Below are 23,048 nucleotides of genomic sequence, written 5' to 3'. Positions count from 1 at the left end.
AGAGGACTCTATGTGGAGTCATGTTCTATAACTGTTCTGGAATCATACTTCCTTCTCTCTTTGCTTGGAAAATGCTCTGACTCAGTGCCCTGGAAAAGTGGTCTATTGGTATCCCAGGAATACAGTGTTTTATTAAAAGATAGAGAAAGATGCAAAATGTGCTATCCTGAGACACTTTATAACTAATCTATCACTGTTGGACTTGAGGACATGGGGAGAGGGAAGGGTAAGCTGGGACGAAGTGAGAGAGTAGCATTGACATACATACACTACCAAATGTAAAGTAGCTAGCTAGTGGGAAGCAGCTGCATAGCACAGGGAGATCAGCTCGGTGCTTTGTGATCACCTAGAGTGGTGGGATAGAGAGGGTGGGAGGGAGACGCAAGAGGGAGGGGATATGGGGATATATGTATACGTATAGGTGATTCACTTTGTTATACAGCAGAAACTAACACAACGTTGTAAAGCAATTATACTCCAATAAAGATGTTAAAAAAAGATATACTCGGTAAAGTTATTAATGACTTCAATTTATTTTTTATTTCTCTAAAGAAACTTTTTGTCAAATAGGAAATGAGAGAAATAGATCTGGTTGCAAAGGTTACTCATGCTTTCCTTTCCTATGTGAAGAGTACAAGAACTTCTGGAAAAACAATGTTAATCTATCAGGGACAAAACAATGTTGGTGTCTCTGCTATGTGGTCTATCAAAAACTGCATCAAGAAAATAACACATTAGTGCAATTTTTAAGGAGTGTTTCAGATCCAAAAGTCCAAAGAAATTCACACAATAATTACTTTTGTTATTTCATCTTTGTTGGTTTCCCTCCAAGTTATTTACCTCCAAGAATGTGTTTCTTTTCTGTCCTGTTTTCTTTCACCAACAGATAATTTTTATTTAGGGAATCCTGCTTTTTATCACTATTATGAGGCTTGTACCTTTAGAAATTTATTGTTATGTTTTCCAAAGCCAGTTAGATATTCCTCTGACATAATTTAATTATAGACTTTAAGATTTCACATTGTTTAATCCCCCTCTTCACCAATCTACTGTAAATTTGATTTGCTGTCACACTAAGCATAGTGTCTGGCACAAAGGCAATGGTTATGAAATCTTTGGTAAATGGATGACAGTATTATTTGCCAGAATTCTGGACACATTCATGGGATATGAACAATTTTAAACTCTTCAATTAATGAATCCATGTGTAACAATACGATTTTTGCCCTTAAAGTACAATAAATATTTATTGATGATGTTGATGCTGACACAGTTACCAGAATAAAGAATGAAGACCCACAGACCTCCCTGCAAGAGAAGGATGGATAATAAGCTTCTGTTTCCTATTGAATTGTACAAACACATAACAAATATTGATATTGATATTGATATTGATATGACTAGGAAAACAGTTTTTCTTGTTTAGACTAGTTAAAATAAGATTTCCTTCATGGTGGAGACATAGTCATTGCTTTAGGTAGGATGCATAATCCCCTTGTTTTACTGCCTTAGTTGAATGATGTGTTTTTGTTTTTTTGTTTGTTTGTTTTGGTCATGCTTTCTTTTTATTTCATTTGTATTTCCAAATGAGCTTCTCTTCAGGACTTCAAATTGATTCATTTGTGTATCCTCCCAGATCTTCCATTGTGCTTATATTGTTCTGTGATATTTTTGCTGTTGTTTGTTTGTTAACTTGGTCTGTTTTTTTTTTTTTTTTTTTTTTTTTTAATCTCAGCACTGGAAGAATGCTTTATCACCAAACCATGGTGGTTATTAATAGGCTGATGGGCTAACTGGGCATTTCATATGTTTATTTTTATACAAAAGAAGGATAACTTTTGTTGTTATTGCTCTGCTTATGTAATTGCTGTGCTTAAAGTAAGAATTTTTTTTTTTTTAACAGCTTTCAAGTTTTGTGAGTTTATCCATTAAACAGATTTGGAACAGGTAATGGGTATTGAACTGTGATTTGTACATCCTTCATACCCTGTTGATTTTGAGATATGTCAAGATTTTATTTCCTCATTTTGTGAGCAAGATAAAAATCTGATTTACACAAATAAGCAAAAAAAAAAAAACTTTACACACGACATTCTTTCTGTTACACCAGTGAGCTCTTTACATACTAATATTGTAGCTCTCCAAACAGTTCTTATATAAGATTTTAGAGCAACTAGCCTACAAAATCATGCTCAGAATTGCATGCTGCTATGGTTGAAAAAAATGCAAGGCCCATGATGTCAAGTTCGGCACTTGGCTTTTTTATTCCTAGTGCCAAAAGGTAGTGTGGTACATGGTACATATTCAAAAAATGTTTGGTGAAAAAAATTGTGCAGCCTGGAATGAATGGTTCTGTAGGGAAATGCATTCTAGTTTGCAGTCTTGAAAATTCTTTTCATTTGTATTTGTACATATACATGAGGCTTCTTTAAGAATGAGAAAATAATAATTATTTATTTTGAACAGCTATTATTCGTTAGGCAGTGTGATAAGTGACATGTATAATTTCCTTAATTTTTCAATTTTATGATATTGACTTTATCCCATTTACAGGATGAGGAAAATGAGGGAGGAAAGTATATCTGGAGTCTTTAAAAGCAGAAGGGTTTTCTCCATTTGAGTTGATGTAAGAGTGGTTCTGTTTGAAGTCAGGTAAGTGATAAGATACATTTTTATACTTTCTGGACCTGTGAAACCACTATTTCAATTAATCTACACCTAACTGTGCCATGTTGACTTAGAAAAATGACTTACCAACTTATATTTCCAACTTATATTTTTCAAATAAGTAGATTATAGAATGAAATAAAAATGCATATTTTAGCAATTAAGCAAAAACACAATAATTTATAATAATATGTTTTTCTCTTAATAGAAACATTTAGGTTTATCACTTTAAAACACCAACGCAAATAGAAATGTAAGATATGAAAGACTAAAGGCCAAACAACCACTGTATTATCTATTAATGCAATTTCAAGGCAACTGGCACCATGGTATCTGTTTTCCCTGATAGCAATATTACTATTTAATCTGTTATTATAAATTTAAGAGTAAACATTAATAGTTTGTGCCATTTGATTAAAATGTAAATCACCCCAAATCTTCGGGGATTGTCACCCATTCATTGTTTACAGATGCATGAAACTAGAACATTTTCCTTTTAATATAAGAACAGTGGCTTTTCTTAGAAATCACATCACTGACCCATAGAGTGTTTGTGCATACTTGTCAGAATGGGATAGGTTGAAAAGGGGCAGCAGGAAAAAATACCTTCCTATTAATTATTTGTGTCAATAATTACCTGCTTGTCATGCAGAGGTGAGGATAATGAGGGTGGAAGAAAGAAGGAGGATGGGAAGGGAATAGCCTGGTGGGTTTTAAATCCAGGCATCACTATTTTCTTGACCACAATAGAAGTATATTTTTACATAATTCATGCATTACAGAAACAAGAATGAAAAAAGTAATCAGGAAGCAAAAATGCATTGATTATTAGCTATTTTTGCAATAGAATAAACTTTTCTGAGGATCACAATATAACTCAATCTCCATCTATTTCCTAGCCTTGAGAGGCATATTTCTCCATGAGCAGGTCTTTGGTAGAAACACTAAGTCCTGTGGCATCACCTCAAAGGGCTTTACTGGGTGTGTGTGTTTATCAGGGATTCTTTTTCCAGCCAGCCTTAGACATAGTTCGTCTTCATATTCATCAGTTGATAAATGAATTTGGTAGCTTAGTGATAGAAACCTAGAGTCCATTAACAAGAAAACACAAAAATAAGCCTAAGATAATAAAAGAATATCCCAAATATTTGGGAAATTCTGTATTTAATGGCTTGTATAAATGTACTTCTATGCTATGTTCTGTATATGAAGAAAGGAAGAAAAGATCCTTCTCAGCAGAGAGCTTTATTCTTAGTGGAATTTATATTTATTATCCTTTTATTAACTGTGTAGGTTATGTCTTTTCTGCTATAAAGAGTAGTTCTTCCCATATTAAGAAAGAAACAAGAAGGAAGGAAGGACGGTAGAGAGGTCAAGGTAGGGAGGGAGATTGACATGGAGGTCAATCACTGGACCCCACTTCCCTCTGCAGCTACTTTCCTTGGAAATCTTTCGGTAAGAATTGTTTTCATTTTTCATTATTCATTCCCTTTCTAACACCCTCCATTTTGATTTCTACCAATTGTATTGCCATCTAATTGTCTGCCGGTGGGTACCACAATAAGCTTGCAGAATGGCATTTTGATTTTATAGGCTAGGTGGGAAACAAGATCAAGGAAGTTCAAGATCACCCCATTTGTCAATGGTAAGCTGAGATTAAAACTGAGGTTTTCAAGACTAAAATGTGTATCTCAAAATCTCCACATTTCAGTGTCTTCCTTTGTCTTCATTCATTGGTCTGATATTAAAGCCTTCCATGCTCTCTCCTAAACCTCTATTTTTATCTTTCTCTCTCAGGGATGCTTTACAAAGACACCTTGCATAGCCAATTTAGTTGGATAACAATTTTGAAATTGTTGGGAAACACTTATTGGATGGGGTGCTCACTAAGCCCCAAGACTCAATACAGTTGTCATTTGGTATCTCTGTGGGATATGCAGATACCAAAACCCTAGGATGCTCAAGTCCCTTATATAAAATGGTGTAGTATTTGCATATAAGTGACACACATTCTCCCATATATTTTAAATCATCTCTAAATTACTTACAATACTTAATACAATGTAAATGCTGTTTACATAGTTGTAAATATAACACAAATGCTATGTAAATAGTTGCTGGTGCGTACCAAATTCAAGTTTTGTTCTTTGGAACTTTCTGGAATTTAAAAAGAATAATTGAATATTTTCTATCCACAGTTGGTTGAATCCTCAGATGTGGAACCCATGGATACAGAGGGCCAATGGTACATTTAATCTGGACAAAAATGAGACAGGTCAGGACCAGGCTGAAACCTGTGGGTGCTTCAGGAAGGCTAATTTGCTCCCCCCTCAAACAATATTCTTCAAATATTTGTTTAGCATTTAATTAGACAGGACAATGAGCCTTGGATAAGGAATAAGCACAGAAGTGATGCCCCTTAAGGTTACCACAGCAACACAGTCCACTTTGAGAATAAAAGCTCTACAATTTCTCCTCTGCAAACAGTCAAGTTATGTTAGTGGCCTTTGACAAGGATGGGGTAGGGAGTTGCTGAGCACTCACTGTGCCCCTTCCCAGTCCAAATGGCTAATTTAAGTGTTCCTTCTCACCACACACAATAATCTTTCTTCAAGAAGTTTCTAGAAATGTAACTGCCTTTATCTCATACATAGGGGATGTTCTCAGATCCTTACTGATTGGTGCTCTGAATGTCTGATCCAGATAACCTGACTTTATTTTTTTTCCCATTTATTTATTCATTTATTTTTGGCTGCATTGGGTCTTTGTTGCTGCAGGTGGGCTTTCTCTAGTTGTGGCGAGCAGGGGCTACTCTTCATTGCAGTGCGCAGGCTTCTCATTGTGGTGGCTTCTCTTGTTGCGGAGCACGAGCTCTAGGTGCGCAGGCTTCAGTACTTGTGGCACACGGGCTCAGTAGTTGAGGCATGGGGTGCCTTGAGCGCAGGCTCAGTAGTTGTGGCGCATGGGCTTAGTGGCTCCGCCGGCATGTGGGATCTCCCCCGACCAGGGCTCGAACCTGTGTCCCCGCATTGGCAGGTGGATTCTTAACCACTGTGCCACTAGGGAAGTCCCAGATAACCTAACTTTATTTTTTGTTTGCTTGTTTGGTGGGTTTTTTTTTTTTTTTTGAATTTTAGAAATTTATTTATTTTTTTATACAACAGGTTCTTATTAGTTATCCATTTTATACATATTAGTGTATATATGTCAATCCCAATCTCCCAATTCAACATACCACCCTCCCTGTCACTTTCCCCCCTTGGTGTCCATATGTTTGTTCTCTATACCAGATAACTTGACTTTCAATTCTCACTGATAACAGCATTATTATTTCCATTTAATGGAAGCATATCAGCATTTAAACCCTGGTGGGAGTTCAAACTCCATGCTCTTTTTGAAGTAATATACCAACTTTTCTACCCTCTTTGCTACCTCAGAGTCCTTACTTGCTCCATTTGACCTGCCTGGAATGCCTTTTTACTTGTTACTTGGCCCGCTCCATTGACTCTGGCTACTCTTGTCTACTTGATTATCTTCCTAACTTTGACTGCTGTGATATAATTCTAAGCTAGTTTTATTCATCTCTCTAAGACTACTCTTCTTCAGTCTTACAATTCCTGGTCCCATATTTTAAGTGTTTCTTCTTCATCCATCTACATTCATGGCAGAAGTTACCTTAGAGATTCAATGGGAATTGATTGTACCCCTTCCACCTCTTGTCTTCAATATGTTCTCACTGCCTCAGTTTTCCCTCCCTGCCATGGTCTCTAAGATTTTTACTTACATCACTAAGATTTCCTCAAAGATGAAATTCTGCATTTCCAGCTGCTAGTGGATATTTCCACTTCAACACCAACCAAGACATCATTGATTTTTTAAAATCAAATTGGCCCCTGCCCTCTCCCCTTTTAAGCCAGATTCCTCTCCATCCATCTTACCACTCCCAGTATAAACAACCTTTTTGTGACTCTTGCTTCCCATGGCTTAATTTCCATCATGGCTGCTTTGTTTCTGTTATCTCTGCTTCCATAAAGTTCATCTCTCACCTCTTAATGCCAAAACCCTTAGGAGAGGTTCTAACTGATCTCTCTGCCTCCATCTCCTTTTCCACCAGCACATGTTCTATGTTCCTGTAGGATTAGCCTTCTGAAAATCTAATTGGTATCAATATCTGTCACCTGTCTGTTTACAAAACCCCAGTATCTTCCTCTTGTAGGAGATTGAAATCCATACTCCTTGGTACCTCCAAGCAGGCCCAAAGTTACTTCACCTTTGTTTTCATTTTGTTCTCTCAAGAGCATATTGCTTCACTTTATTCATTGATCCCCAACAGACCTGCTCTTGGCATCTCCCACTGGCCCAGGATGCCTCTTTTCCTGTCTTTATCTACCAAACCCTAGTCATTTTCAAGGCCAAGATTCACTAGTACTTCTTTCATAGATTCTTCTCAGACAACCCCACTGGGAAAGGATCTCACTGTTTCTTGACAGCCCTAACTTCAACCAGATCTGTATGTAGCCAGTGAATTCAACCATCACTCAGTAATTTCTAGCTGCCTGTAGGTCAATACCTTTCACAGTGACAGGTAGAATTGATCAAGAAAACATATCCATCTATCATGAAGACAGCCAAAATGACTCGATCATTCATGACCAGTCATGATGCCATCCCTTTGATAGTGAAGACAGCCCCTGTCACACTGGTCCCCTTTCAGCGTCTGCATCTGGCTACAATCTTTAAGTAAGGGGGAAAAAAAGGCAAATTGTGACTACTGTTCCGCTTCATACTTTATGTTTTAAACTGTGTCACATACATTTTTGGGCATAATTATAAGTCACTAAATTTTATTGGCATAAAGAGAGAACTTTACAGTTTTAAAAAGACAAATTTATTTTTGGTTGCTGAATCAAATGCGATTTAAAGTTTCAGGATGTTTACATTTTATTAGTAACAAGTTGATAGCACATGGATTTCTTTCTGTTTCTTACAAAGTCAGCAGCCCTACTTTCACTCTCTATTTTGTTCTATTATCAGAGGAGTTTTTTGATACATGTATAAGCAAATATTTTCTTATAGTGCAGCAGAACTGGGATGCTCAAATGTTTTAACAAATCAGGTTTTCCAGTTAATTTGGGTTTATTCAAACCCAAGATACTGAATGTCTTTGATTACTCAGGAGTATTTCTAGATATGAGACATCCTAAGATTGTATTTCAGCATAGTCATCTGCATATCATGAAGTTTTTGTAAGTATAAACTTCTTTCGAGTTTTACAGAACTACTAATCTCAATTTAAAATTGGCAAATTTTCTTGTCACCAGTTTGCTTTATCAATTTCTCAAGTAAAAGTACAATACAAAATAAGTGAGTAGCTAATATTTATTGAACACCTAGTACATGATAGGTAGAGTTGCCATATTCCATGAATAAAAGTACAAGACACTCATTTGAATTTCAGATAACAATAAATAATTTTTTTTAGTATATGTATGTCTCATAATATTTGCGGCATATGTACTAAATAATTCTTATTGCTTATCTGAAATGTAATTGGAGGTTCCATATTTTATCTGGCAACCATAAATATATGGATTATATCTTTGTTTTTATCAGTTTATGAGTTAGTTGTCAGAATTAACCCCATTTCACAGAAGGAAAGACTGAAGCTTAGAGAGTTTAAAGAAATTACCCAAAAGTCATAAGCTAGTAAGTGAAAGGAGCATTTGTTCCCAGGTCTGCTTAATTTCAGAACTGAAGTTCTTCATCTTATTTCCTCACACTAAATTCCTAGAATTGGAATTTCTGGCTGAGAAGTTACAGATAATTTAAAGGCTTTTGATTATTATTAACTTGCCGTCCAGAATGTGAACAAATTTACACTCCCAATAAGGTCTATTTCCCTGAACCCTCACCAACATTGGTATGATTTTCAAAAATCCTTGCTACTTTAATTAATAAACCATAAAATAACATATTTGCTTATTTAATTTTAGTGAAGTTGTACCCTTTTACATGACTATTTTTATTCTTTTGTGAGGTAAGTTTCTTTAAGTTTGAAAATTTGAAAGGTATCAGGGGTGATGTTTCTGCAGGTTGATTCTTAAACTCGAGTGTGCACGAGATCATCTGGAGGGCTTGTTATAATACATATTTCTGGTCCCCACCTTCAGAACTTCTGATTCAGTAAGTTTTGAGTGAGACCAGATAATTTCCATTTCTAGCAAGCCCCCAGGTGTTGTCAATGCTACTGTTCTAGGAGCCATACTTTGAGCATCACTGGTCTATAGGAAGGTTCAAGTTCATAGTATAAAAAAATTTGCCATTCACTGTTTAGCATAATTGTTACTGATCTCCAAGTTATAACTCATTGCCATGCAAGAGGATCACTTTAGTAAAAGTCTGAGTACCAAGTTTCATAGAGGACACATTACTTTGATCGGTTTTAAATAATGCAATAAAGTATTTTTTCAACGAATTTGCTTATGATAAAAAATAAAAGCATCAGCTCTTTAGGCTGCAAATAGAACTTTAATGCTTCTCTTTGTGTTACATATAAAAAGAAATTCGGAGTCTATTAAGAATATGACACAACTTTCCCTGAGTTGTTCAGAGCAGCTTTCACCAAGAAAGAAAAACAATTTGGTATGTACTTAATTGAGCATAGCAGTCGGTTAAGTATTGGTAAATAAGTGGTTAGTGCTGTGGAGTCCTTGACCTTCAAGTAACTCCAGACTGTGAAAATGTACCTTTTTAAGCTCTGTGGGCAGGGGCCATGCTTGTCTTGTTCATTATTGTATCCTCAGCACCTAGAACAGTACTGATGTGGTGTCAGTGGTCAGTGCATGGACACTGGGTGAATGTAGGAGAGAGTTCCAAGTTCCCTAACACTGTTGCTCAGGATGACTCCAGATTTTACTTATTTCCTAACAGGTGTTGGGAAGGAAAAAAATATGATAAAGAGGTAAGTTCCCAAGAATAAGGGAGGTAACCAGGCTTGGGAACACAGTTCTGGGATGATTTCCTTTAACAGAGTGAAGGGAAGACTTGATATCCTTGTAGAATAACATAAAGTAAGTGAAAAACATCATAATGCCTGACTTGAGGCTGGGAGACTAAGAAGAAATTACTTCTTAGTTAGGAAGATGAGTCTTAGAGAGAAGGGGTAGGAATAGGTTAAGAGATTTTGCTCTGCATTTTAAGTCATAATAGCAGGGATTTTGCTCATTGGTAGTTATAACATAAAGACCCATGTAAATATGACTCTGTGTTCATTTCTAAGGCACTGAGCCCTACATTGGAGGACAAACTACTGAGGGATCACTTCAGCAGAGAAACCTGGTCAGTATTATCTGAAGTGAGGAGAACTCCACTACTTTCTTCTGCTCAGCACCATATATATATATATATATATATATATATATATATATATATATGACCCCTGGCTGATTAAAATAAAGAAGCTTAAATCAGGACCCTGCAGAGAGGCACTAACATGCCCCTAATTGTTTGGCACATTGTAGAAAAAGTGATAAGCTCTTTTAATCAGTCAGACAAGAATAAACAAATAACCCTTTAAAAAAAGTCATCATAACATGATCATTCTCTTCATCCTAGTTCGCTTGAGGTCTGTGTCCCAGCCTTAAAGGCTTCAGTTCTCCAATGATTTCCCATTTCTGATATATTCCTCAGTATGGATCATTGTTTCTGGTTTACCTGTTAGCTTCACTTCACATGCCATTTTACTGTAGCTCAAGTCCTACTGTATGCCTTGTATTTCCTCAGGAATGCAATGTTTTTTCTTGGAATTAAGACTTTGAATATGCTGTCAATCATGTATCTCCACATTTATCTACCCCTACTCATTCTTTATTTTTTAACTTGTAGTTTTCTTTATCTGGTCTTTCTTGAATTTCCCACCTCCTAGCCCTGTGTTAAATGTATTACCCTCCTCTGTGTTCTCCCAGTGACCTGTGCTCACTTTCATCATAACGTTAATTGTATGATATCATTGTTTTATACATACTTGTTTCCTAGTTTACTTTTAGTCCTGGAAATTTCTTGAAATCAAGGACAGTTTCAGCCATCATTATTCATTGGATACTAGACACTCAATAAGCTGTATAGATGTTCACTACATCAGAGTTGAATGGATACACAAATGAATGAAGCCAGCAGAGCTAAGAAGCCAGGTGCATTTCAAGAAGTGGTTTGAAAGGAAAAATAACCATGGGAAAAATTGGCACAGTAGACAAGACCAGAATATAGGCTTTCTTATAATTATCCTGATATATCTTTCAAAAATCAATTGTTTGAAATTTCCATTTAAAGGTAAACATTCTTAGTTGCAAAAATTAAAGCCTAGTCTATCTCATTTAAGGTGAAAGGAACTTTACAAAGGACATTAAGAGGTATCCACATTTTTCAAGAGGGCAAAGAGTTAAGCTCTGGCTGGGTAGCCAGGAACTATCTAATACTCATATTATAGTTTAGGTGCCTCTAGAGGAAACTTTACACCCATAGCTGCCAGGCACACATGGCTTACACCACAGCCTCTGAGCCTGAGAGTATCTGCTTAGACCTCTGTTTTTGCTGCCTCTGAGAATTGAACATCCTTCTGCCCTTTGCCACCTTCACATAATTCTGCCCTCTTCACATCACTCTCTTCCTAAAATAAATCTCAGGATCATGTTTCTGACTAGCCCATCTACAGAACCTGAATACATGTGTCCCAGCTGCAAGAGAGGCTGGCAAAATGCTCTTCTACTTGGGGAAACAAGACTCATTGAATAGAAAGCTACAAAATTTAGAAGGTAAGTTCAGAAAGTTCGAATAAAACAAATGTCCTCTCTACCACCTTAAGAACATGCATGGGAGCTGGAGGTTGAATTGAGTAGCTTTTGAAATCCCTTTTCCTATGGGACTCTGTTACATCCATTAGCTTCTCCTGCTGGCTTTGATATGTCCTAAAATGTCTTTGAGTTTTGGGTAGAGAGCTTAGTTACCCAGGCATTTTTATAGCTCCTAACATTTCAGTGGCAATGTTATTTTCTCTGCTGTTCTTTAGAAGACACACCAGTAAGTATTTAGCTCTCATTCTGTGATCTTCTGGAATGCCCTGACAACCCAAAGTTTTTTTGTTTGATTCAGTTTGAATAAGTGTTACTGACATTTTAAAAGTGAACAAGTTGACACTGAAATTACATCAAATGATGGCAAATAGCAGAAGTTCAAATTTGGTCACCCCAAGCACTTGATGGTTATGCCTGAACCTGAGGTCTTAAGGGAATAAAAAAGCCCAAATTAAGGGCTGACATAGGAAAAGAAGCATTTGGTGGTAATTTTAGCCTTCAGAGCCTCTCAAGGAGTCATGAAGAGTCTTGAAGATGTCCACTTAAAAGGTGAAATTAGAAAATAACGAAGAAAATTCCACTAGATTTGATTTTTACTCAGCTTTCTTCGGGCAGTTTTGTGTGTCTCACTTAGAGTCAGTTGGGTCTCATGATAGGTGTTGAAGTCAGCAGAGCTGGGTTACTCTGTGGCACCAATAAACATTTGCTTTAAACACACACGCCGTCCTCCAAATCCTTTCTCCCTATGCAGTCAATACTCTGATAAGGTCGTAAAACTGAATAGAAATTATTTAGCCAAACTCTTCTGTTTTATTAGCTGAAGAGAATAAAGGCTAATGAATAGGGTGGAGAAAAAAAGGCATTCCCAAATCTCTCAGTAGAACCAGATCTTCTAATGCATTGTCTATAACACCTCATCTTCCCTTATAGATTTATATTCACCATATCCACTTTATTGTTGCCTACTCATTGATCTCAGGAGTGCTCTCAAACAAGTCACAAGAATATCAAGTATTGTGTTTTCTTAGCACTCAGGCCACTTAACTTTGCAGCATTTAATCTGTGGACCATGTTCCTGTTTTGCCTCTCTTTTACCCCAAATTCTACGGCAAGGCAGGCTCTTGTTTGCCTTGCCTATATTTCCAGTTCTGCCCCTGACTCTGCTTCCTTCCTTTGTTTCTAAAAGTGGATATTTCTATCCCTGGTTCTTTTCCCAGTATTCTGTACACATTGACAATTGACAGTCAAACATTGAACCCTCTACAAGTCTTCAACAATCACATCTATTTAGACGATTTCCCAAATTTATGCCATACCATAGCTGATCATGGCTGTTCAAGATTCAGGAGATGTGTCTTACCTGAGTGGCTATTTCCCAACTTTAACCCTTATTAACTGCAGGACCTTGGGCAAGGTATTCAACCTCCCTGGGCCTCAGTTCCTTACCTGTAATATGGGAATAAAAATAGTACACCTATCCTATTGAAATGTATATGCATTCAAATGGCTTAGTATTTGTTAATGCTTAGATAATTATCTGGCAGGGTAAAGTGCCGTATACATAGATGAAAGAAATAAAACATAGATGCAGAAACCATTAGCACATAGGTGGTAATGTGGCAGACATGGAAAGAGGATAAATGAGGAAACCCTCAAAAATACATGCATTTGTAAGTTCAGGGAGTAGGAGAGGAGACCACATAGAGTGAAACACCCTACCCTGGACCGAACGTTAATGGATTTTCTCATGCTTTCCACCCTCATGACTGCTTAGCTCACTCTGCTTCCTCTTGCTAGATTATCACCTTTCCTCTTGCCCACCTGTCTTACATAATACAAATCTTCCTGGTTCTTCAGAGTTTACTCCAGATGGCTCCTCACTAAAGTACTTTGTATTGAGATCACCATCCCTCTTCTTGAGATGATCTCATTGTTATTTGAGTATCTTCCAAAAGTATATGTAAAATTTCTTTGGGTATAAAATTTGTGTCATACACAAGTTTGTCTTCGTCAGGTCCCCTGATATCCTATCTTCCCTATAGCTGGTATTCACTTTTCAAAACATTGTCAGATAAAGGAGCCACATAGCGAATCACTGTAGGTTATGAAGGACAGTGTGTGTGTGTTTAGTGAAGGGGAGGAAGAGAGAGGAAAATTGGAAGGAAAGTTAGCGAGTAAGTCCACCAACTTTCTCCACATAGTTCTGTAGGATATATAACACAGTTGTAATAGTTTAGCACAAATATAAATATGTCAGCCAACACTTCCTTGTTTTTCTGACAACTATTTCTTATTTCTCATAGAGAGATCTTGGAGTCAAAGCCTTTAGAGTTTTTCTGACCCAATCTTCTGATGAGGACACTGAGTGTAGGGAAGTAGAGTACCTGTGTGACGTTCCCCCATAGTTCACTGAGAGGTAGCAGGAGTCATAGAGACTTGGTGTCTCCCATTGTCTCTGCTGATTGGTAACTATGTCATTTGAAGCAGCTCCAAGCCTGTTTGTTTTTACCTGTGAAATTAGCTGAATATCTGTCTAGCCTTTTACGTAACTTAATGGAGGTTCAACAAAGAGTGACCATTGCATGTTTTTTTTGTTTGTTTTTGTTTTTAGTAGTGTGATTCAGCAATGATGATGTTGCCCACATGAAGCTCATCTGAAGTGACACCACTGATGCAACTATGGCTGTTTGTGTAGGGAATGGCAGGTCAGGGGCTATAATCTGGGTCTCTTGTTTCTTAATCTGGGGATGTTACTGGTGGCTTGGTACATTTTGTGAAATAAAGATAGGCTACCTGATATAATAAACCCAATATTTCAGTGGCTTTATGTAATATATAATAGAATTGTATTTATCCCCCATGTCACAATCCAATGCAAGAAAAGGGAGAGGGACTCTGGTCTATTCAGTTCTCTGTGGACCCAGGCACCTCCCAACTTGTCCTCTCAATCCGGCTAGATGACTAGGAAGGATAGCTGAGGATTTGCAGGAATGAGGTGTTCAAGTGGAGGACCTTACTCTATCCTGCATTCCTCTGGCCAGATTTTAGCCCCATGACTGGATCTGTCTGGAAAGAAATGCAACACAACAGTGTGAATGGGAAGGAAAGGGGAGTTGGTGAATGAATAAGCTATTTCTATCACAAATGCCATTTTCTTTTAAGGTTCCAAAGTACAGTGTCTGTAAATGATTCCATTTAACCCTATTCTTGAGGAAATTTCAGGTCATGGGAATTGTATTTGCTTACATAAAAGGCTTTATCTAATGCTCATATCATACAATTATTTAAACAGAGTTCATAAAACTAGTTGTAACACAATGATATCTTAAGAATTTTGGGGTACATGGCTTTTATTTTTCAATTTTTAATCATGGATACCACATGGCTTTCATGGGGTTCTATTAGGAGGAGGATGATCCTACTGTGTCCAACATTTTGTTTTGTTTTGTTTTAATGCAAACATGGAAGTAAATTTAAAATGTGTATCATTTGCTCATGTTCCATTGAGTTAAATGGTTTTCGTTCCAACCAAATTGGTTTAATTTATTAATTTTAAAAATTTAAATATTAAACATTAAAAAAGCAATAAGTTTTCATGCCATAAATAATCTTGAACAATTAGGTTGATTCTTGAAATCAGTATGCTTGACTATTAGATTAATATAAATGTTCTGTATGACTTGGAAAATACAGTGGGGAATATAGAAACTTTGACTAAATATCCTGAGCTTCACAGGAGTATCAGAACCACTGTTTAAAAAAAACCAACAACAACAAAAAAAGACATCCATATCCTGTGTCTGTGTCTGGAAAGGAATTCAAAGTATTTTGTGGTATCATTGGATACATAGACAAGAAACTCACAATTCCTACCTTACTGTTTATGGAGTAAAAGCTTAAAAAAATCAATGAGTAACTCAGGAAATCATAAGAGTTGCTTTCCAGGAAATGAGTTTATTTATTTATTTTTCTTTTTAATTAATTTTTAAAATTGTTATACAATTTAAAGGTTACTTTCCATTTACAGTTATTACAAAATATTGGCTCTATTCCCTGTGTCATACAATACGTCCTTGAGCCTATCTTATACCCAATATTTTATACCTCCCACTCTCACAGCCCTGTATTGCCCCTTCCCTCTCCCCACTGGTAACCACTAACTTGTTCTCTATATCTGTGAGTCTGCTTCATTTTTGTTATATTCACTAGTTTGTTGTACTTTTTAGATTCCATTTATAAGTGGTATCATACAGTATTAGTCTTTCTCTAAATTGACAAAGTATTTAACTTTGTAAGAAGATGGAATAATTTAGGGCTCATTAAAGGATAATAGATTATTTAAGGAAAAGGTAAGGAATATTACATGAAGATATTATAAGAAAGATACATACAATTACATAAAAATATCTTAAAGAGTTTTACTAGTAGTCCTGTAAGAGTGACTTTCATTAAAATCCACTGTTATAATTTTTCTTTTTAAAATATCAAAGAAAATTAGAAAATAGGACATTAGTATTTAGGTATTGGTATTAAGGTAATGCTAAGATACTCCCAAAATTTTAAAAAGAAGTAAAAATGATGCTTATAAAATATTCTAAGATGAATTTAGCCTTATAGAAAGATATTTGCCTCAGAAAATGAAATGCCTTAGTGGACTTGGTTATTTCAATAACAACATTCTATTTGGATTTTAAAAGGATGTTAATTCCTTAATGAAGAGAAGTTCTTTTGAATGTTATATGGCCTTCATTTTTAGGCTGCTAGGAGCCAAAATATTTTGTTAATACTTTATTAAAACCACTATTCAGAAAGTTATAAAAAGAATGAGATAACTGTTTGCCTTTCTTTTAACGAACTCAGCACACTCATTACCCACCTCTGAGGTATTTCTTTTTTCTCACTGAAACCAGCTGCCAACCAAGGAGAGCCCATCAATCTACTACACAGCCCTCACAATTGTATTCTTTTTGAATCAATGAGGCAGAGCTGCATGACATGTGTCAGCAGCTATGGATGGACTTCGACTAAGTAGCCCATTTATCTATATTCTCCATCAGATATTTTGTGTTTTGGCTTTAAAAAAATTAAATCAAAGTAAAACAAACACACAAATCCAAATACATTGTAAAAATACAAATTGTTTTAAAGAACCTGTGAAACAAAACAGCAGCCTATTAAACCACCTTCCATAGCTGAAACAATCATTTCTTAATAATTGCAGCTCTGGTAATTGCTTCCATATCTATGAATAAGCAACACTTAATCATATATTTATTCTCCTTTAAGGAAGGTAAAGATTTACCTTACAAATAGTAACCCCATGCACCTTTCCATCTCCTTTACAAACATAAATTTTTAGATTATTATCATTATTCTTTTGGTTTACTAATTCTACTTAAAATAATATGCATAAACTTGAATTTCTTGTCCCAGCAAGTCTAGGTCATTTCTCTTGACTTCCGATGGTGTAGATGAGGATATTAGTACTCCGATCCTTTCTACCACTTTTCATCAATGATCAATATCTATCAGCCATAACTTTATCTGTACACTGTCAAATTAATACCTTTTAGATTCTCTTCTGTTCTTTTTATATTACAAAGTTCAAAACCTTTATTTATTATTTACCTGATGATTATGGAAACACTGCTCCCTATGATGCAAATTGGTATGCCATGATTAGATTTTCTCCTTTAACCCCTGTGAACTCTAAGGAGAGTATTTCAAACATGAAGTTCAAATGGATTCTCTTTTCTCACATTTCATCATTTGATAAAAACTTGCCATATATTTAAGTTTGTTTAACACTGGGTAAAGTTCAATTCTCATTTTATTTTACTTTTTTGTTTTTTGTTAAGAAATTACAGATTTTTACACTGGGTAACTTTTGAATAGAATGCATTATACCTTCTCTTGAGGATATTTTGCTTATAACTCATTGACTTCCTGTTCTAGTTTGGACCAATATCTTTCTAGACCAGCTGTGTGGGCATCTTTTGTAGATTCTTTTTTTTTTTTTTTTAACCATATTCTTTCTTATATCCTGTCTTTCTCCTTCCTTGAAAAAAGATAAGAGAAGTATATTCTTACATACTGAAATTTCTTTTTTTTTTTTAATTTTCTTTTAAAATTTACTTATTTTCTATTTTATTTTTGGCTGCGTGGGGTCTTCGTTTCTGCACGTGGGCTTTCTCTAGTTCTGGCGATTGGGGGTTACTTTTCGCCCTTGTGGTGCATGGGTTTTTCATGGTGGTGGCCTCTCATTGCGGTGGCTTCTCTTGTTGTGGAATACGGGCTCTAGGTGCGTGGGCTTCAGTAGTTGTGGCACACGGGCTTAGTTGCTCTGCAGCATGTGGGATCTTCCTGGACCTGTATCCGCTACACTGGCAAGCAGATTCTTAACCACTGTGCCACCAGGGAAGTCCTGAAATTTCTTTATTGTGATCTTACATTTGGTTGAGAGTTTGTATGGATAATAAAATTACAATTTAAAATGATATTCTCAGAACTTTCATAGCATGTAATGCTGCTTATTTCAAATTTGATGCCAATTTTATTCACATGCATATGCTTTGGTTTTATCAGAGGAGAAATATTTGAATCATTTGTCTTTTGCTTTCTGAAAATGTACAAGATAGAGTATAGAACTGTCTTTTTGGGTTTCTGTTTTGTTTTGTTTTTTTACATTCTTTTGGTCCCTTTCAATGTGAAGATCTGTGTCTTTACTGCTGGGAAGTATTTTTCTAGTTTTTAACTTTATAATTTTCTACCTTCTCTTTCCTCTGTTCTCTCTCGCTGGAATATCTATTAATTGAATATTGGGCCTCTTTGGTTGATTCTCGGCCTCTTATTTTTTTTCTGCTTCTTTCTTTTAATTCACAACAGGTTCTTCTTATTCCTCAATGGTTCCATTTCTTGAATCTTATTTTATTTTCTTGAGGATTTACAATGAGATAATTTTTTGTTTTCTTTTATTCCATGAAGTTATGTTTGTTTTTTTAGGATTCAGGTGTTTGTCTTCTTTTTTTTTTTCTTTTTTTTTTGGTTGGTTGGTTGGTTTTCCTTGTTGTTTTACTCTTGATTATTCACTTTCTGGTTGCTATTTTCTTCATGTGTCTGGTGATCAGAAGTTTTCTATTGATATTTTATGATGATAGAATTGGATTAGTTATTCTGTGCCACTATCCTGAGATTCCTCTTTTGCTGTGCATGTGAGTTTGCTTACATAATTAGCCTCCTCTGAACAAAGAGCCTGACTAGTGTTCTGTGAGGGGATGAGGCGGTCAATTTTGAGGCTTTGCCTGATGATAAGTGGGCAGTACGCAGCCAACAGCTTGAAAATTTTGTACATTGTTTTCTCGAATTGAAAATTTATACAGGGGATTATCTCTTATTGTTTGCTTCCAATCTGGCCACTTCTAAACTTAGATTTACAATAGAAAGTGCTTGAAACATCCAGCAATCTGCACACTCTTTATTCCTGAGGAAGATTCCTATATTGTATGAATTCTTGTTTCCCTGATATGAGCTGGTTTGAGCAATGTAGAAGAAAACCTCAAAAACAAAACAAAACAAACCATTTGCTGGTCTCTTTTAATAGTTTAATCAAACAACTTCTAATGAGGAGACAAAGGATCCAAATTCTCTCCATTCTCACTTCATGTGCTCTGGGTAGAGATCTATTTCTCCTTAGCTCCTGGAGTAAAGCATGTGACCCAGATTTGAGGGAATTAATTCATCCCATTTACTTGACCACATGATTCTTTCTAGAATAAGCAAGTATTTATCCATATGGAAAAATTTTTAATTAATTTATATTATACACAAAAAATAGATTTCAGATGGATTAAACCACTAAATATGAAAAAGAAATATCTAAAACCTATTGATCTAAAGGAAAATCATTTCATGATCTTGAGCTAGTAAAGAATTTTTTAAAGTATATTCCAAAATCACAAACCATCAAAGAGAATATTGAAATACTTGATGACAGTAAAATATAAATCTTTTGTGTTTTTGACAAGCTATAAACTACAAGAAGAAATTGGCAAGACAATTTCTGTTATTAAACTGCAGATTATAATAGATATTGTCTAAATAACTCCTGTCAAATAGTAAGAAAAAGACAAGAAATCCTGAATAAAAACTCTAGAATATTTACCAAAGTAGATATGTATAAGAATGTTTATTTCAGCTGTGTTCTGTAAAAATTTGGAAGCGACATGAATGTCCAACAGTCAAATTAGAATATTCTACAGACATCACATATACTAATGTTAATATAATGAACTAGTTCTACATGCATTTACGTGGATAAATCTCACAAATCTCACATATGTTGAGCACAAAATACAAGTTACAGAAGCATATATATTCTGAGACTTTTATAAAACATTTGAGGCATGCAATTAAATCATGTGTGTGTATTTATTTATTTATGGATTAAGTGTACAAATAGTAAAAGTGAACAAGTTAGTGACTATTATCTGGAAGGTGGGAAGAGGCAGGTAAGGGGATAGGATATACATCAAGAATATGTATATAGAGTGATCTTCAATTATAATTGAAATGTTTTATTTCTTAAGCTAGGCTTTTATTTTAATGTCTAAATATGTTTTCATTAATTAAAAATTAAAAACAGATAATCTGATCTGTATGACATCATTTGAACTTCTGCATCCAAAAGCCAGCCCTAACCATGAGGGCAATGATGAATTTTTGGTTTGTCAGTTGTAACCTAAAGAATGCCAACTTATACAGGCAGGTACTGCTATTATTGTCACTTTCCAGTTGAAAATCAGAGATTTAAATGTGTGATTGGGAAATACAGAATATCTGAGACTGAATATTGAGATCTTGGAGGCACTTAATATCAGATGGAGTAGCTTCTTTGAGGATAGGTCCCAAATGGAGACCTCTAAACTTTTCTTAAATGGAAATGGAAGAGTGAGCCAAGTTTTGCAATTCTGAGAAAACTCATGAAAATCTTATCTCATCGATCAGACGAGAAAAGTGGAAATTAATACATTAACCTCTTTTCCTTGTATGTTTGAAATTTGACACTTGCTTGTTTTGTGAATTGAAGGATTAACCCTTGTAGTCTAATGACTTGTTAACGTCCAAAAAGATTCCTCCTAACTAGGTTATATGTTATGTCCCACATGTGCAAAGCTCTGATATTTCTGACTTCTTCAAACTTGTATCACTACATTGTCCAAGTAAAATCATTATAGTAATAATTTTTTTAAAGTATTTGACACGCATTCCAGACCATACATAATTTCTCTTTATATTACTCTCATTTTATTTTAAATGGTCAAGGACAACTTTGACTAAGTGTTAAAACAGCACTGAATCATAACTACTAATTTTCCAAATGTTTATATGAATAGTTTATAATGTTCTCAAATCTACCCCAAATCTCTGAATTATAATCTCAAGGGGGTATAGCCTGGAAATATGTATCTTAAAAAATCTCCCTAGATGGTTCTAGTCATTAGCCATATTTGAAAATAAAAAGAGGTTAAATGATTTGTATCACTACTCATATTTAGATATTTAGTGACAACTTTATATTTCATTTTTACTTGCATATTGATTTTATGTTGATTATCTGATGTATTTGCATTGCTTGATTACAAGGTATGTCATTCCAGACATTGATTTGCTTTACTGTGACACATGATGAGATTAATTTAGTTTTGTAAGTAATCATAAACTCCAAAAATATATATCTATAGTTACAAGCAATGTCTTCTTTCACAACCCGTAACCAGTGATCAGCATTTGCTATTTTTATTCCCCTAGTAAAATACTTTTATTATTTAAAAAACTGAAGCAGGGTCTAGATTAAGTGCAGCTGAACCAGATGGAGCTGAGACATTTAAACTTAAGAACATAAAAATATTACAGTTTGTCAGACCAAAGGTGCATCTTAATTTCCTATATCTGACAGGGGCATCAGGAAGGTTAAATTGGATTAGTTGCTAGTTATACTTCATGACATGAACCTCTAAAGTTACAGGATAGATCTTGAACCCTATTCTTTGTTAGGTGCTAGTTATGGATTAATTTTACTCACATATTTTTCAAATCCCTCTTAATTTGTTCTATTTCTTAGATCATCTGTTCTGTGTTCTTAGTGAATTCTGTATTTTTATTAGCTGCTCTATAAAATAATAGGACTTGATTTTTATCCTATTTTGTTTTCTTTAGCTTCAAAGTATATTCTTTCTTGTAAACATCCTGGATAATTGGGCAGGTTTGTGTCCACTTTTATCTCACTCTAATGATGTCATAGATACCGACACAGCCTTTTCAGACAATTTCCGGATTGAAGAAAATTTTTTAGAAATGGAAGCTACTCCATCTCTTTGGCTATTATAATGTTCTATTCTGTAGATTTTTCTAAATCATGTGCTTCCTTGTTAAAACACTTATGCAATAGGTACATTAGGTCTTTTGTGTAATGACTATACTTTTGGTTTTATTTTCTAAACCTCTCATGATTAATGCTATTAACATATTATAAACAGTTTATAGTTTCAATCTATTTAATCAGGAAACTAACTGGCTATGGTTTTTGCCTTCTAGAAGCTCTCAATAGAAGACTATGGTAGAGAATCTAAAATTGTCTTTTTTGACTCAGAAAAGAACCATTCATTCATTCATTTGTCATTCAACACGTGTCTTTTTTGAGTGTCTACCCTGTGTCAGGCACACTTCTAGGTGCTGAAGATATAACAATGGGGGGGGGAATCTCTGTCCTCATGGATGTAGCTTACATTCCATGTGTGTAGGAGATGCAAAATAAAATAATTAGACAAGTAAATAATAGTGTGGTAGGTAATGAGATGCACTAAGGAGAAAAAAGTAAAGTAGGTCACGGGGAGTCAGATAACATTGGGCCTTCTATGTAACACACAAAAAATTTTTGTCTTTTACTCTGAGTGAGAAGGGAGATCATTGGAGGATTTGAAAAAAACATAATCTAGCCTACTTTTAATGGTATCAACCAAACAGTCACATTCAGATAAGATTCCAGGAAGGCAAGGTGAGTAGCAGGAAGGGCGATGTGAAACCTATTGCTTTAATCCAGGAGAGAGATGATGATGGTTTGGGCAAGTGTAGGGTCAGTGACACATGGTTAGAATGTGGGTGTATTTGGAAAGCCAAACCACATAAACTTGTTGAGAAAAAGAGAAGTTTCAAAGGAATTATCATGTCTTTTGGCCAAAGCAAATAGAAATAAATTATGTCAACTGAGATAGGGAAGACTAAGAATTTACTGGTTTGAGGGAAAATTTCAAGAGCTACTGTATTCAAACCATAGCCCAACTGCAATTTAGTGGGTAGTTTGAAATCCAGATGAGAATCATATTCTATAGATTTTTGTTGGTTCCAGTTAGAATGTGGGTCTAAGCAGAGTCATCAAAAAGTGAACTATAAGACTCACCACAACATCAGATCAGTTCCTGGAAATGATGTGGAAATATTTAGGGAGATCTCTTTTCATATCCATTTATCTCCAAC

The sequence above is a fragment of the Balaenoptera acutorostrata genome, chromosome 18, assembly GCF_949987535.1.
Source record: "Balaenoptera acutorostrata chromosome 18, mBalAcu1.1, whole genome shotgun sequence".
In the NCBI taxonomy this organism is placed as follows: domain Eukaryota; kingdom Metazoa; phylum Chordata; class Mammalia; order Artiodactyla; family Balaenopteridae; genus Balaenoptera; species Balaenoptera acutorostrata.
This window is presented reverse-complemented; position numbering follows the sequence as displayed.